We start from the raw sequence: 13,674 nt of genomic DNA on the forward strand, positions 1-13,674 counted from the left end.
TCGCTCTGCCTTTAAACATTTTTTACAAAGTTTCAATAGGCTACAGGCCAAATCAATCTCACCCTGCATTTTCAATGTTGCATGTTTGTCCTGTTAAATCTTTAAACGGCAGCCCACTGGTAGAACAGTTTGTTTCACAGTCAGAGCTCTGCAGCCGAATTTAAAAGGCCCAAATGCTGGGGAAAAAAGCACATTGAATCGCCGTGTTTGTAAAGCGTTTGCCTGCAGTTTGTTAGGGAATTAGTGTGTTGCCATAGATTATTATTTTGGCCCATCTGCATTTGAAAGCGCCCAGCAATAGAGGGCCGAAGTGATCAATAGCCGTGGTGACTTATCGATCTATCCGCAGTCTGATCGATTGGCAGAAAGAATTGGACGCACACCTCTTCTCCGGTCTTGGTTTCACTCAAAATGAAAGTCAATCTAAATAGAAATGGACACTGTAGGACAGCAGGCCGTGAGTGCGGACCGGCTCCAAAATATTTAGGACAACAGGTGCCAATGCAGGCCTGGCATGCCCACCAGAGGACTAATCAATAATCCATAGGGTAAGATATTTCTTGGTATATTTTTTCAATCGTAAATTACAATGATATACATATATTATAAAGCATAATCTTTGAGGGAATGTTTCTTTAAAAATGTGTGTGTTTTTGACAGAAAAAATAAAAAATTAAATAAAAATTAAATAAAATCGAGTGCATTCGTTACAGCTTTTATTTTGCTACTTTATTGTAACTCACCCTTCTTTCCTGTGGATCTGTGTCATTCATAAGGCTGTTTGGGCTCAGTTATCTGTCATTTGCACAATTTTGTCAAAGGGCAAATGTATTCAAACAAAAGCGCCACGTCTGTCTGTGTGGTGTAATTTATCGAAAAGAAACGCAATTTGAAACAAACACAATATGAAATACATACATATATATATATTTTTCATAAAGGTCATTGGATTTATTTGGACTCTGACAAGCTGTTAGCAAAATAACCATCACCCGGGTGCGTTCACATGATGTCACTACAATCAATAGGGCTACTAATCACAAACACATTCAATAGACTATCGATCCGATTGGGCTGGATTACGAAATGTTACACGGATTAATTTTGCTTTTTCGGGTTTCTCTCGGACACCTGCAACTTCAGGTGGCAAGGCCTCAAAGTGTTAATGAGAAGGCTGGATGTTTGTTGTGTTGTCAACAAAAATCATAGATGAGAGCATTAAGAATCCGGCCCGTGAAGCATTTTAGTGTTTACAGTAAAATTTAATTTTTAATTTTTTTTTTTTTTTTTACATCATGGGCAAACAACTATAAGGATAAAAGTTTTTTAAATTACAAAATAAGTGAGAATTAGAATAAAAATGATGACAAAACACTTCTGTGCCTTAATACACATTGTATTAATCTACTAATATAAAAAGTTTAATGGATGTTGTGTGTGTGTGTGCGTGTGTGTGTGTGTGTGTACTGCATTTGTTTGTCATTCCCCATTGTATACTAGTTGTCACAGAGTTATCTTTTGCTGCCATTACTTTTGTGTGCTATTTTGTTTTAGTTGCTATGAACAGCAATAGAGATTTACATATTGCCACACATAAATACTTTAGAGGCCATAGTAGAGTTGTGTGTGTGTCAGTACAATCCATAGATGGGAAGATATGCAGATATAGGGACAGATAGATAATGTACATATTAGACAGAACCCCTCTTTTTAAACTGAACAGGAAGTGCATTGACTCGAGCTATAAACTGATGCAAATAAATTGAAACTGCTTTGGATTCATTTTCAGTGCACATCATAGTAACTTTTAGTACAAGTAGTTCAAATGTGTATGTGTGTAATTATAGTGTATATTGTAAATTTTAGATTTTTTACACACACACACACAGACACACACACACACACACACACGCTCTCACACACACTTTTTTTTTGTTTTTTTCCATGTATGCTTTTAGATTCTGGATTACAGTGATCAAAGATTCTAATGTGGATTCATAATACTCTACACAGCCCATAGGCCTAGGCAGCAGTATGGATACATTTATTCAACTTCATAGATCGCAGATTAGAATGATTATAGATTGTAATGTGTATGTGTTATCTCACAAGCTAGTTAAGAGCATTACTCATTGTTCTTCTCCCCCTGCCCTTCTGATTTTAAACCACACAGCTTTTTCCCCTCTTAAGTACTGCTAACGCTGGATTTATTAGGCTTAAAGAATAGCCTACACATCTTCCTCAAAGGGGATCAGACATTAAGTGTAGATCAAAAGGATAAGGTCTTAAAAACAGAACAATGCTTTGTGCACAACACTTATACTTATTCCCGTATGCATGTTAATTCAGGGATTGTACGCAGGCCAGTTTAAATAGCTTTTTGTTTCAAATTATATTTGTTCATTCATGCACAACAATAATTCTCATGGCCAGAGGGGTTTCTCCTACTCCCCAGCTTTTACTGTATTTGTTTTGCATCAAAATAACAGACTTGCTTTGATTTAGTATAACACCAAAAAAAGCTATTATAATTGTGCATCTTTTCAAGGTGGCAGTGTTATAATCAGCAGATGTGGATTGTCTAAAAATGTATTTATGAGCCAAAATACCCTTGAAAATGTTTTTTATTTGTCTTGTTTTTTTTGTCCACCATATGGATACAGTAAAGAGGAGGCTTAGATAAATTTAAAGTGCAGGCTCACACCAGTATGCCTTTGTATTTTCACAGAGACGGCTCACTGTATGAAACAGTGACACAGCTTCAGGGAAAGTGATGGACTCCTCGGTCGGATACGTAACATTCAGATGCACAAAACAGAAGCAGTGACCTACTGCTAGTCATCCTGGCTCTGATATCAAACAATTTTTGGTGTGCTACAACTGAAGCAGATTTTTTTTTTTTGTAAGACGAAATAAATGGTGAAAAATCTCTCTGCATGTAACGTTTTGCTATCTTGTAAATCTTCTTTTTATATTTATCAGCCAAGTAGTAAAACCTCAAAAACACAGTATGAAAGTGAAACATGTATCAGTAAATGTGGAATCAAGTACAATTGGCTTTTGCTTAACCCCCCACCCCCACCACCACCAACCACACACCCACCCATACATGCCACCCCCCCCCCCCACCACCACCAATGCTACCCCCCCATGCCTCCCCTAGTGAAACTCCCACCCTCCACACCCGATAGAGCACCCGTTGCTAAGCGACAGAGGGAGAGATGGATTGAGGAGACATAGTCGATCAATTCTAGAGAGAGAGGGGGAGAGCGGAAGGGAGGCAGGGAGGAGAGAGAGAGAAGGGAGTAAGGGAAAAGGGAAAAGAAAGAGGGAGAGAAGAGAAGAGGAAGAAGAAGAGAAAGAGAGGAGAAGAGGGGAGGACAGAATGCATAGTGATTGCGGTTTTATTTAGGCTCCAGTTAGGGCTGAAGACGCTCTTTTGAAACATCTATCTTTGTTAACTGTATCGTGCCTCCGAAATAAATCCATCTCTGCAGCTGTCCACCCTTCCATCTTTGTACAAGTGCTTTACTTTAATACTTTTATCACTACAAATTACAGTCCACACAAGTAGCCTGTGTTTAATATTCCCTCACTCAAAAGAGAGTTAATTGTATATTGCGTGCACTCTTTCTCTCCGACTCTCTGCCTTTCTCCATTAGTCACTGCTCCACACACACAATACACACAAACATGCAGATGCCCGGCAATAACACATGCCCCTCTCTCTCTCTCCCTCTCTCTGTGTGTGTGTGTGTGTGTGTGTGTGTGTGTGTGTGTGTGTGTGTGTGTGTGTGTGTGTGTAAATGTGTGTGTGCAGAGCTGGGTGTTGAGCGCATCGACTGAGTATCGATCCTCACCACTCACCTCCCTGCAGTCAGCTCTTGTCCTACATAGCATGCCCTGTCTGATTTCTCCCTTAATGGCTTTTATCCAGCTCCAATCTTTATTTAAACTGAAAAGTAGGAATTAGCACCCACTTCTATCCAAGTCTCTCTTACCTTTTCTTTTCACTGTCATCTCGGAGTGAGTATCGGCAACTATCGGTGCATTGACCCTTCTCCCTTCCTCCCCTGGCTATGATTGCTTTCCCACTCAGAAATGTGTAGTAGAGTATGTTACTTGCATTCCTCCTTGTTCCTTAGTGTTTAGTGCGCTTTATATGCATCATATACAAATAAGATGCTCCATGTTGGGCTGCAGCTAAAATTTATTTCCATTACCAATTAATCTGATGAGCACGATTTAGAGTTTGGTCTATAAGATGTCAGGAAATGGTGAAAAATGGCCAACACGAGCTCAAGGTGATGTCTTCAAATGTGTTGTTTTATCCAACCAATAGTCCAATACCTAAATAATATTCAGTTTAAAGTCATGTAAGACAAAGAAAAGCAGGATGTTTTCATTTTTGAGAGGTTGGGAGCAGCCATTTTTGGGTATGTTTTCTTGAAAAATGACTAAATTGTTGCTTTTTTTTTCTGTTAATCACTAATTGATTAAAGGATAGGTTCACCTTTTTTCAAGTCTATCTTAAAACAATAGCCACATGCCCATATGTTTGTTGAAAGAGTTATCAGTGGCTGTAATCGTCCCTCCTGTCCATACTGGATGTGAAGAAATCCCTCCCTAAAGAGATTTCAGTGTAAGTGATGAGGGACAAAATCTATGGTTTTCATTCTGTGCAAAAATGCATTAAGCAGTCTCTGTTGTTTTTATTACAAAATGTAAGGAAAATTGTTTCAGTGCAATTGTGGGTGTGGGTGTATTTTTAAAGATACACTTGGAAAAATGTGAATCTATCCTTTAATTGACTAAGAGTTAGAGCTCCGACTGTATCTACACTGTGTTTGGATTTAATGTCATTAATCAGTCATTAATGGGGTCATGAGACAACTCAAGTTATTTAGGCTGTATATATATATCCGCAGCTTGCATTGTCATGGCAACAGGGCAGACATCTCAGCTCTCAAATGAGCACCATTTATTCTGCACTGACTACTCTTCATATTGATGGCCTTTCCTTATTGTGATCAGCCAGCCACAGCCTGGGGAGGAACCCTCTGTGTGCCGTCATCCCTTTCGATTTGATTTGATTTGTTGCTCATAGAGCGAAGTGATGGGAGAGACTCTTATCTTGGCCGAGCAGAAACAAGCCATACCAAATGAGACACATCGGACTATCTGTGCTGGCACACACAATGGGGATTAATTGATCCTCTAATACCACAGATAAATCAATTCCTTCCTTCCCCCCTGAGCTCTCTGGCCAATTGGACAGCTCCACCATTAGATCAACAGAGCATCTCTAGCCAATAGGAGGAGGGCTGGAGGTTGACTGACAGCAGCACAGAGGTGAGCCCGAAAAGAGGTTAGGGAGAGGAAGTCCATCAGAAAGCCGTTGGTAGCAGGAGTGAAAGTGAGGCTGTGGTGTAGTCAGAGTATACTGCAATCCACAGAGAGCACAGACGTGGACAGAGGTGGAGCAAAGCTGCATAAGAAGGTATTAATAGCATCGCCCTGTAAGTGTGATTCAGGTTTTACTTCTACATGCAAAAACCAATACAGGAAGTGTTCATTTTCAGATGTGACAAGCTGACAAAGACCAATAAAACACCACACAACTGCAAATTAAATGTGAAACAACAAAATATCAAAATGAGAGTTTAGACAATATCAGTGTGTTCTCGATTTTACAGATCAAACATCCTCAGCAACCTCGTCAACACATCTTTTTACAGCCCTTCTTCTGCCGGCTGCACAGAGCTTCATCCCTGGTCAGGTCATCAGCCATTTTCTCACAGTTACCCCATCTTATCTCCACCTTCGTTTGATCCATCTCCATTAGACTCTCCCTTATACAGCCCACCATCATTCACACTCTTTCAGTTATTTTGTATCTCTCCCACCCAATCTTTCTCTTATCAGCACCTTGGCATTTCTGTCTTTCCCACAAACACTGTTTTCCTCATACAGCTCATATAATAACACGCTAAAAATATGCCTCCTTTTTTTCTTTCCAGTATTGATTTTGCCTGTAGCATTGTCTATGGAGGGAGAGAAAGAGAGAGAGAGAGAGAGAGAGAGAAAGGAGAAAGACAGAGGGCGGGGGAGAGAAGTAGAAGTAGAAACGACTGGAAAGAGAATTACTTTCTACGTATGTGGTAATGCTCTCACCTTTCCTATTTTACCTAAGGAGAACCAGGCTCTACCTCAGTGCAATGCCTTTCAATTAAAAGGTAACTGCATTTACTGAGGTCCTTTCTCAGCCGGTCTCACCACTCAACATCACAGACTGCCAAGGCACTCACACACTGTACGCATTTAATAATGACCGACTGAAATTAGAGAAACCTTACCATTGCAAATATGTTCAGGATGAGCTTTTCAGGGAAAATGGTTGGCTCTTTTGGCACTGGTGTGTAATGGGAATGGAGAGAGTTGATCAATAGGCTATTGATTGTAGCTGGCCAGAGTCTGGGGAATTGAGAGTGAGAATAGTGGGGAGTTAGGGTGGGGGTTGGCTCCAGGTTGAATTTTTAAAATGCTCTATTTCAGAGATGACAAATAGTCTATTTGAAAAGAGGGAAACAAAGACAGAGGCAGAGAGATCGTCATAAAGAGATGGAGAGAGAGTCTCTGCTTGTTGTGTTCTTTGAGCGGAGAACTGAGATCTCCCTGTTTCCCAGAAGTTACAGTGTTTTGGACGGGAGCTGCTGAACTACAAAGACAAAGGGAGCAGGGACATCTCAGGCTACAGTAGCTTGTGTGCATTCTGGCTGCAAGAGGATGAGAAGGGGCTTATTATAAAAAAAAAAAATCCTTCAGCGGTAGGAGACAGTGCTGTAAAAGGAGCACACAGACAAATAATTTACACCAGAATCCTGCATCTGACATTACATTTAACCTCACCAAATCTAACCTCAGACTACACTTATACAGATTATATCATCTGAATTTTACAATGCAGGTCTTGAGTTCTGAATGTTTGCCAAGGTCTACTCTTTAAAGTGGGCCATATCTAATTCCTGAGTTTACATCCAAAGTCACTCACATAAACCTTGGATGTAAAACTAACCTGGAAATGCAGCCAAACTGTCATCTGCAGCGGGTACAAATGAGCCATAATAAACCTGAAATATGAACTAACCCCACTACCGGAGGGTAAGCTGGCCAGTGTTGGGGCCCTGTAACCCACGACGGGACGCCATACAAGCAGTTCATCCCTCTTACAAGACACTAAAGAGAGTAAAAAATGTATGCAATCCACAGTATGTAAATGTTGAAACCCCAAAATTCCTTGTCTGTGCATTTAGAATAATGTTGAAATGTCAGGTACCTGAAACACATCAGATTTTCCTCCCACAAAATATAAACTTCCAAGTACATTTTCTGTTCAATACATATGTGATTTATGCTATATGTGGGCAAAACATCAGAATTAGGTCAATTTTACCAGATAGTGTAAATATGGCCCAAGTCATAGACATGCATTCATCTCTTGAATCTTTGTATCCACATGCTTTAAGCAGCCGCCTGAATGTGGACGGGGAGGGGAGTTAACCTTTGTTGGGATGGCATGAGGCTGATTCCTCACTCAGCCTTGACGAAGTCTGGATCATCTGAAAGCTCAAATTCTATCGGTTTAAACCATTTCAATATGCCAGTGTCACGCTGACAACAGTTGCTTATGTTGATCCAGAAGTGCAAACAAAATAGAGCAGTAAAATAAAAAATAAAAATAATAGAACAAACTTACATTTTTACCACCACTTAGACCAAGTCTTACCTTTTCATTGCAAACTCCAGAGTTACTTTTCATAAGAGAAAATGAGCATACTGTAATCAAAAGGGTTCAAGAACAGGAACGAGGCTATTTCTGGTGTCATTTTTTTGGCTTGTGTACAAAAATAAAGTGCTCGTTGAAGGTTTATTAATATATGTCTGGCAAACAAACACACAAAGTGCACATTATGTTACTATCTTCCAAATATTCTTCACCCTCAAGAACGTCCAACAGCACTATTTATATATGTAAGACATATATATACAGGCATGTAAACATGGGTAAACAATCTGGAATCATTACTTTTGAAGGCAACGGAAAGCAGTTACAGCACTAGTCTGTAAACACCCCTGAGAGGAACCTATACCTCAGTAAAAATTCAGCCGTAAATAATGTATTGAATGCAAACTTAAGGTCTACAGGGAGATATGGATAGGCTCATTACTCTTTTAGTTTGCTGGTCTTTTACGTAGTCCACACAGCTTTCAACAATCGACTCCAGATGCTCCCTCTCTCTGTTTTGATTTAAAGATGCTTTTACCTGCGGATATTGTTATGGATATAGGTATTGTTTTTTATTTTCTGTACATCGCCCTGAGGTTTGAAGGATGTTAACTCATGCACCCACCCACACGTTCTGTGCCCTGTTAAGGTTGGTGTGTGTGTGTGTGTGTTTGTGTTTGTGTGTGCGTTATCTTTGCCGGTAGTTGAGGTGAATATGCGCCCTACATCTGTGTGCCCTGTCCGGGATGCATTGATCTCGAAGCAGGATGTCAAACATTTTAACGCAGATCTTGTCCTTGTTATTGCCTCGCACTGCCGGGTTGTTAATGCATTAAAAATCGTTTGTCCCTATCTTTCCAAACTTATCTCACCCTACTGCCCTGAGCAACACAAGAATACCCCTCCGTTGTAACATACACACTGCTCCCGCCCCTCCTCCCTCCACCCTCGGTTTCTAACCATGTCCTTCCATCCCCTGTCTCAATCAATCTTTATGACACCCGGTTGCATCTCTCTAATGTTTCCGGACTTGACCGTATCCCCGTTCAAAAATTCTTAATTAAGCCCGTTCTGTATGTTTACCATTGGGCAAATTACAATCTGACGGGGCTAATAAAACAACATTGGCAAGAGAAGGCCGAGAGGAGCATGTGCTATGACCCTTACCTCTTTCACCTGTCTCTATCTCCACCTCAGCTTATCTCCCTCCATCCCCACCTCTTCATATCTCCCTATTTTCTACCTCACAGGTTTTGAGGAGGAAAGGGAGGGGATGGGAGAGTGAAGTAGTGGTTTGGAACCGGTTGGTGAGGATCTTGTAGCCATTGCTGTCGACCTGACTATTTGTTTTAAATACTCACATGTCATTACACTGACATATCTTGGTAATGCCATTCAACCTTCTTGCTTCTCATCTCTGATTATTAAGATTCATGGACCTGCCCGCCTGCATGTCAACTCTTACAGATATGAGTCATATATCTATGTTCACATCAGCATTTTTCTTCATTTAGGTATTGACCCGGGCAGTGTTCTCACATTCTGCAATCTATAGCCCACACAGTGTGTGTATTACATCTCTATTTCTGTACAGTTTTGTCTGGTCACTCGGGCACTGCCATTTGCGTGCCGCTAAAGCATGATGGAGAAGGAGGCCTTGTCATCAGAATCTCTTCAGCTGCTTGGCTTAATGCTTAACGTTAAATAGCACAAAATAGAAGGTCTGAACGCAGCAGTGCCAATTAAAATGACTTTAGTCTTTGTAACACACACGTATACAGTATGAAGGAGCATATGAGTGATGCAAGAATTTTTTTAAAAGCTAGAGCGTTTTTGTGTCCCAAGTCCACATGACATTTTAAATCTATGCAGGTTTTGAGTGTGTGGCATGTTAATACTGGAAAAGTGACAAAATGATGTACTGTGAGCGCAAACCACATAGTATGCATACTAAAGAGGGTTGATTTTATGAGTGTGCTGTCAATGGACACCATTCTCCCGCAATGCAACACACAAAAGAAATCTTAAGTTTAATTAGCAGTGACATTCCAAAGTTGGAGTTTGACTGTCGTCTCACGTCGCACGTGGTGCGTAATTTCCTGTTAGTAAAGAATGGTTAAACTATGTTGATGTTTTTTGGATACTAAATGCTGAGACAGTACACAGTGGTGATTAGTATGTAGTACATACTCTACAAAATTAGCATGTAGTATGGATTAGGGCCACAGTGCAAATAGAGATGGAGCATTCCCTAAATAAGTAAAACAACCAAACTCACAGTCAAGCCAACAGAGCTCCACAGTGTTCAACCTGTACACAGGTAGCATGCAACCCAACCAACAAAGGCCAGTAATAGTAGGACTTTAATAGATTTTATATTTTCTCCCTTACCTCTAGTTTTCCATTATGTAACCGTGCAGATATGTTTGTTCTTATTTTTTCAGGTTTTAAGATATCTATTTTCAGAACTCCTGTTTATACAGAAGAGATTTTCCCTCTAGGAACTAGGGACAGTGAGTTCTATATATTATCCAGAGTGACATGGACATTGGTTCCAGAGAGTTCCCATATGGTCTGGTGGTTAAGATTCCTAGTTTTCACCCAGGCAGCCTGGGTTTAACTCCCGGTATGGGAAGGTTGCCTTTGGTTTCAGTCCCTCTGGTAAACAGAGGGCCTTTCATGCAAAACTGAATTTTTCAGCAATTCATTGTAGGTTTAGTGGTACAAATGCCAGCTCCTCTTATTCACATGCCAAAGTGTTGAGCAAGACACTGTACCAAAGACTTCCCTCTCAAATGTAAGTCGCTTTTGATCTGTCAAATGAATGTTATACATTTATAGACAAATTGTTAGGGGGTGCATGGTAGGTTTGATAAGAGGGATACCACCATGGAGATGGAGGATGTTGTACCTATCATGTTGTTCTGCAAAATAAGGAAAGACATGTTGCTGGCAAATTTTCTAAATGTAATTTTTCAATGCTGTGAGCGCCATAAATGAAAAGCGTGTGACAGCAAGACAGTATCTCAGAAGCTGAGTACATAAATCAAAACTATCTCACGTGGGATAAGAGAGAAAAAGGTGTTTTTGAATTTCGGTGAGCAGATCATGTAATCCTCTCATAAACCAACTAGACTGTCCTTGTAAAACCCAAATCAGACCTAATTAAAGAAAATAAACCATAACAGACCCAAACCAAAATGTACATCTGTGACATGACGCAAGTAAAAAAAAAACCTTTTTTGGACCAACACAGTGCAAGTTGATTGCTCAGTCTTATGTTGTTATACAGTTTGTAGTAGGTAATTTTCTTTACAAGACAATAACACGACACCGTGAAATAACAAGGAATTAATCTGCAGCACAACTTTGACAAAATCAGGATTATATAATATGTGGTTAGTGTTTTATCAAGCACAGAGTCAATCAGAAAGACAAGTGCAGCTCTAAAGAAGGAGAAATCTAGAAATTGCAAAAGTGCTCACAATATACACGTGCATGTTGTGTTCATCTTGAGGGTCACATAGAAAGAAAGTCTGGCTGAAGCAGTGTTTCAGTGTGAGTGCATGTGCATGTGAGTGACAATGGACGTCAGTGTGTTCTGCCGTTTGTATTTTGTACTACACCACCTGACAGGTGCAAAGCCCTGTGGGATGGCACTGCTGTATCTTACACTTGACTGAACATATACAGCAGATCAGAGGTGTAACAAATCCATTCCTGACTGCCAGAACCTTTCAGAGAGTCTCTGTGCCTGTGAACAACACATCTTCAGGTTTCCACACCTCCGAGCTGATGTGTGTCTGACACACAGACACACGCAGATGAAATGTAGCCTCACACACAAGTGTGTGACTTTAAGGAAAGAGACTGGGATTTGTAGATAGTGTGTCAAAGAATCAGCATGGTGTGTGTGTGTGTGTGTGTGTGTGTGTGTGTGTGTGTGTGTGTGTGTGTGTGTGTGTGTGTGTGTGTGTGTGTGTGTGTGTGTGTGTGTGTGTGTGTGTGTGTGGACGTATGTTTCTGTGTGAAGCATCTGTGTCTCAATTGCGTCTTTAGAGTGGTTAATCAGAGGAGAGGTTGAGGAGAGTGTCAGAGTCTCAGCTGGCTCCGGTGAAGAGACCTCGAGTCCTCTCTCTTTCTGTGTTGACACCTCTTAACCTCAGTCTATCATCTCTCACACTCACACACTCCACTTCTATTGACACTCGCTACCCCGCAGCTCTCAAAAGACCGGAGGAGAATCCACTACAGTGATTGTCCGTGTGAGGGGAGCCTCTGAACCTGCAGAGAAGAAAAGATTATATAATACTCCGACATACAGAAAAAGGAAGCAGTCGCATTCAATGGTTGTTTGGTTTCTTTTTCCTGATATTTGTTGGTGGATAAGTGGAAAGAATCACAGAGAGAATGATAGATCAACGAACTGAATCCATCTGTCAGCCCTTAACAGAAAATGCAGAATCCTCACGTGCATAAATTTGTAACTTAATCTCTCTGTCTTTGTCTCCTCACACCAGGAAGTGTACGGGATCTGTGTCCACCGCTGTCACCGGCTAGTGTAAGTGGGGTCAGGAGCTCGGGGTCAACTGAGAAGAGGTCAAAGGTCATAGAACAGTGGGTCTTGTTAAAATACCTTTTTAGCCTCCTTCAGGGATATTATGTAATGGCTCTGGGAATAGGTTAGGTTCTAGGTTGACTGTTTTGTGGCGGAGACTGGATGATATATGTGTTCTGCTTTATGCCAGATGTATATTCATTACCCTTTTTAAAAAAATCAGGATGTAAAGGAAGTGCTGGCAGGTCAAGAGGGGTCATACATAAGAGGTCACCTTTATGTGTTTTTCTGATGTGTCTTTGTTTTGGAGGATGCGTCTTCCAGGAAACGATCATCTTATATAACACCTCTGAGGGTTCTCAGGTTGTATACTGACATAAAAGGGTTTTCTTTGTGTTACTAATTGAAATCTTCAAAAGCTCTTCTTGAAAAACATTTTTTTCCTCTTGGACTATAGCACAGGCTCACCTGGAGAGGTTAGGGAAAAACTGGGTTGTGCTGATCAATATATTGGAGACATCTGAATATCAATACAATGAGCGCCCTGTGTTCAATCTTAATTTTTAATATGGTGATAATAAGTGTATTAATTTTCATAACTTTCATTCAATAACCTTGGAATATGAGCGATGGTGGCCCAGTTTTGCACGGCGAATATGCATCTCTCTCCCCTATGTTGCCATTGATCACTCCTGTGCCGTTTCTCTCCCTCTCGCTTTGTCCTCTGGTCTCTCCCTCTTCCCTTCCTCTCACACCATTTCACTGTAAAATTCATCCTTATTCCCCACTTCAGCAAGCTAACTGTGCACACTACCTTTTATCAGTCCAGAACTGTTAAATTAATAAATTGATATTGACGAACTATCAGCCGGGGGGATAAATTATTTGGGAGCAGAAGGCTCGGGTCACATGACTTTTAGTACCCACAATTCTGTAATTATTCCCCACGAGAAGAGCCATGGTGCAGTGCATTGCCCTTCCCCCCATAGAAATGAACAAACATGCACATGCTCACACATACGCACACACACTATCACATGAAGAACTATAAATATCCTCACACACAGTGGATTGCAGGGGGCCATGGGAATACTGATGATCATTACTGCTATCATAACCATCACGATACAGGATGCTGGAGATGCTGCATTTTATCATCACAATTTACACAAAACTGAAGTGGAATGAACCTAGAACATGTAGCAGTACGGAATGCAAATTATACAATATTGAGCCTTGCATAGCCGTGAGCACAGAATGGGCTACCTGCTAAAGTGCAGTGCAAAACAGTGGGATGAACCTCCTGCAGCTGATGGTCTGTAACAAATGC

This window comes from Xiphias gladius, chromosome 6, assembly GCF_016859285.1.
Source record: "Xiphias gladius isolate SHS-SW01 ecotype Sanya breed wild chromosome 6, ASM1685928v1, whole genome shotgun sequence".
Classification (NCBI taxonomy): domain Eukaryota; kingdom Metazoa; phylum Chordata; class Actinopteri; order Istiophoriformes; family Xiphiidae; genus Xiphias; species Xiphias gladius.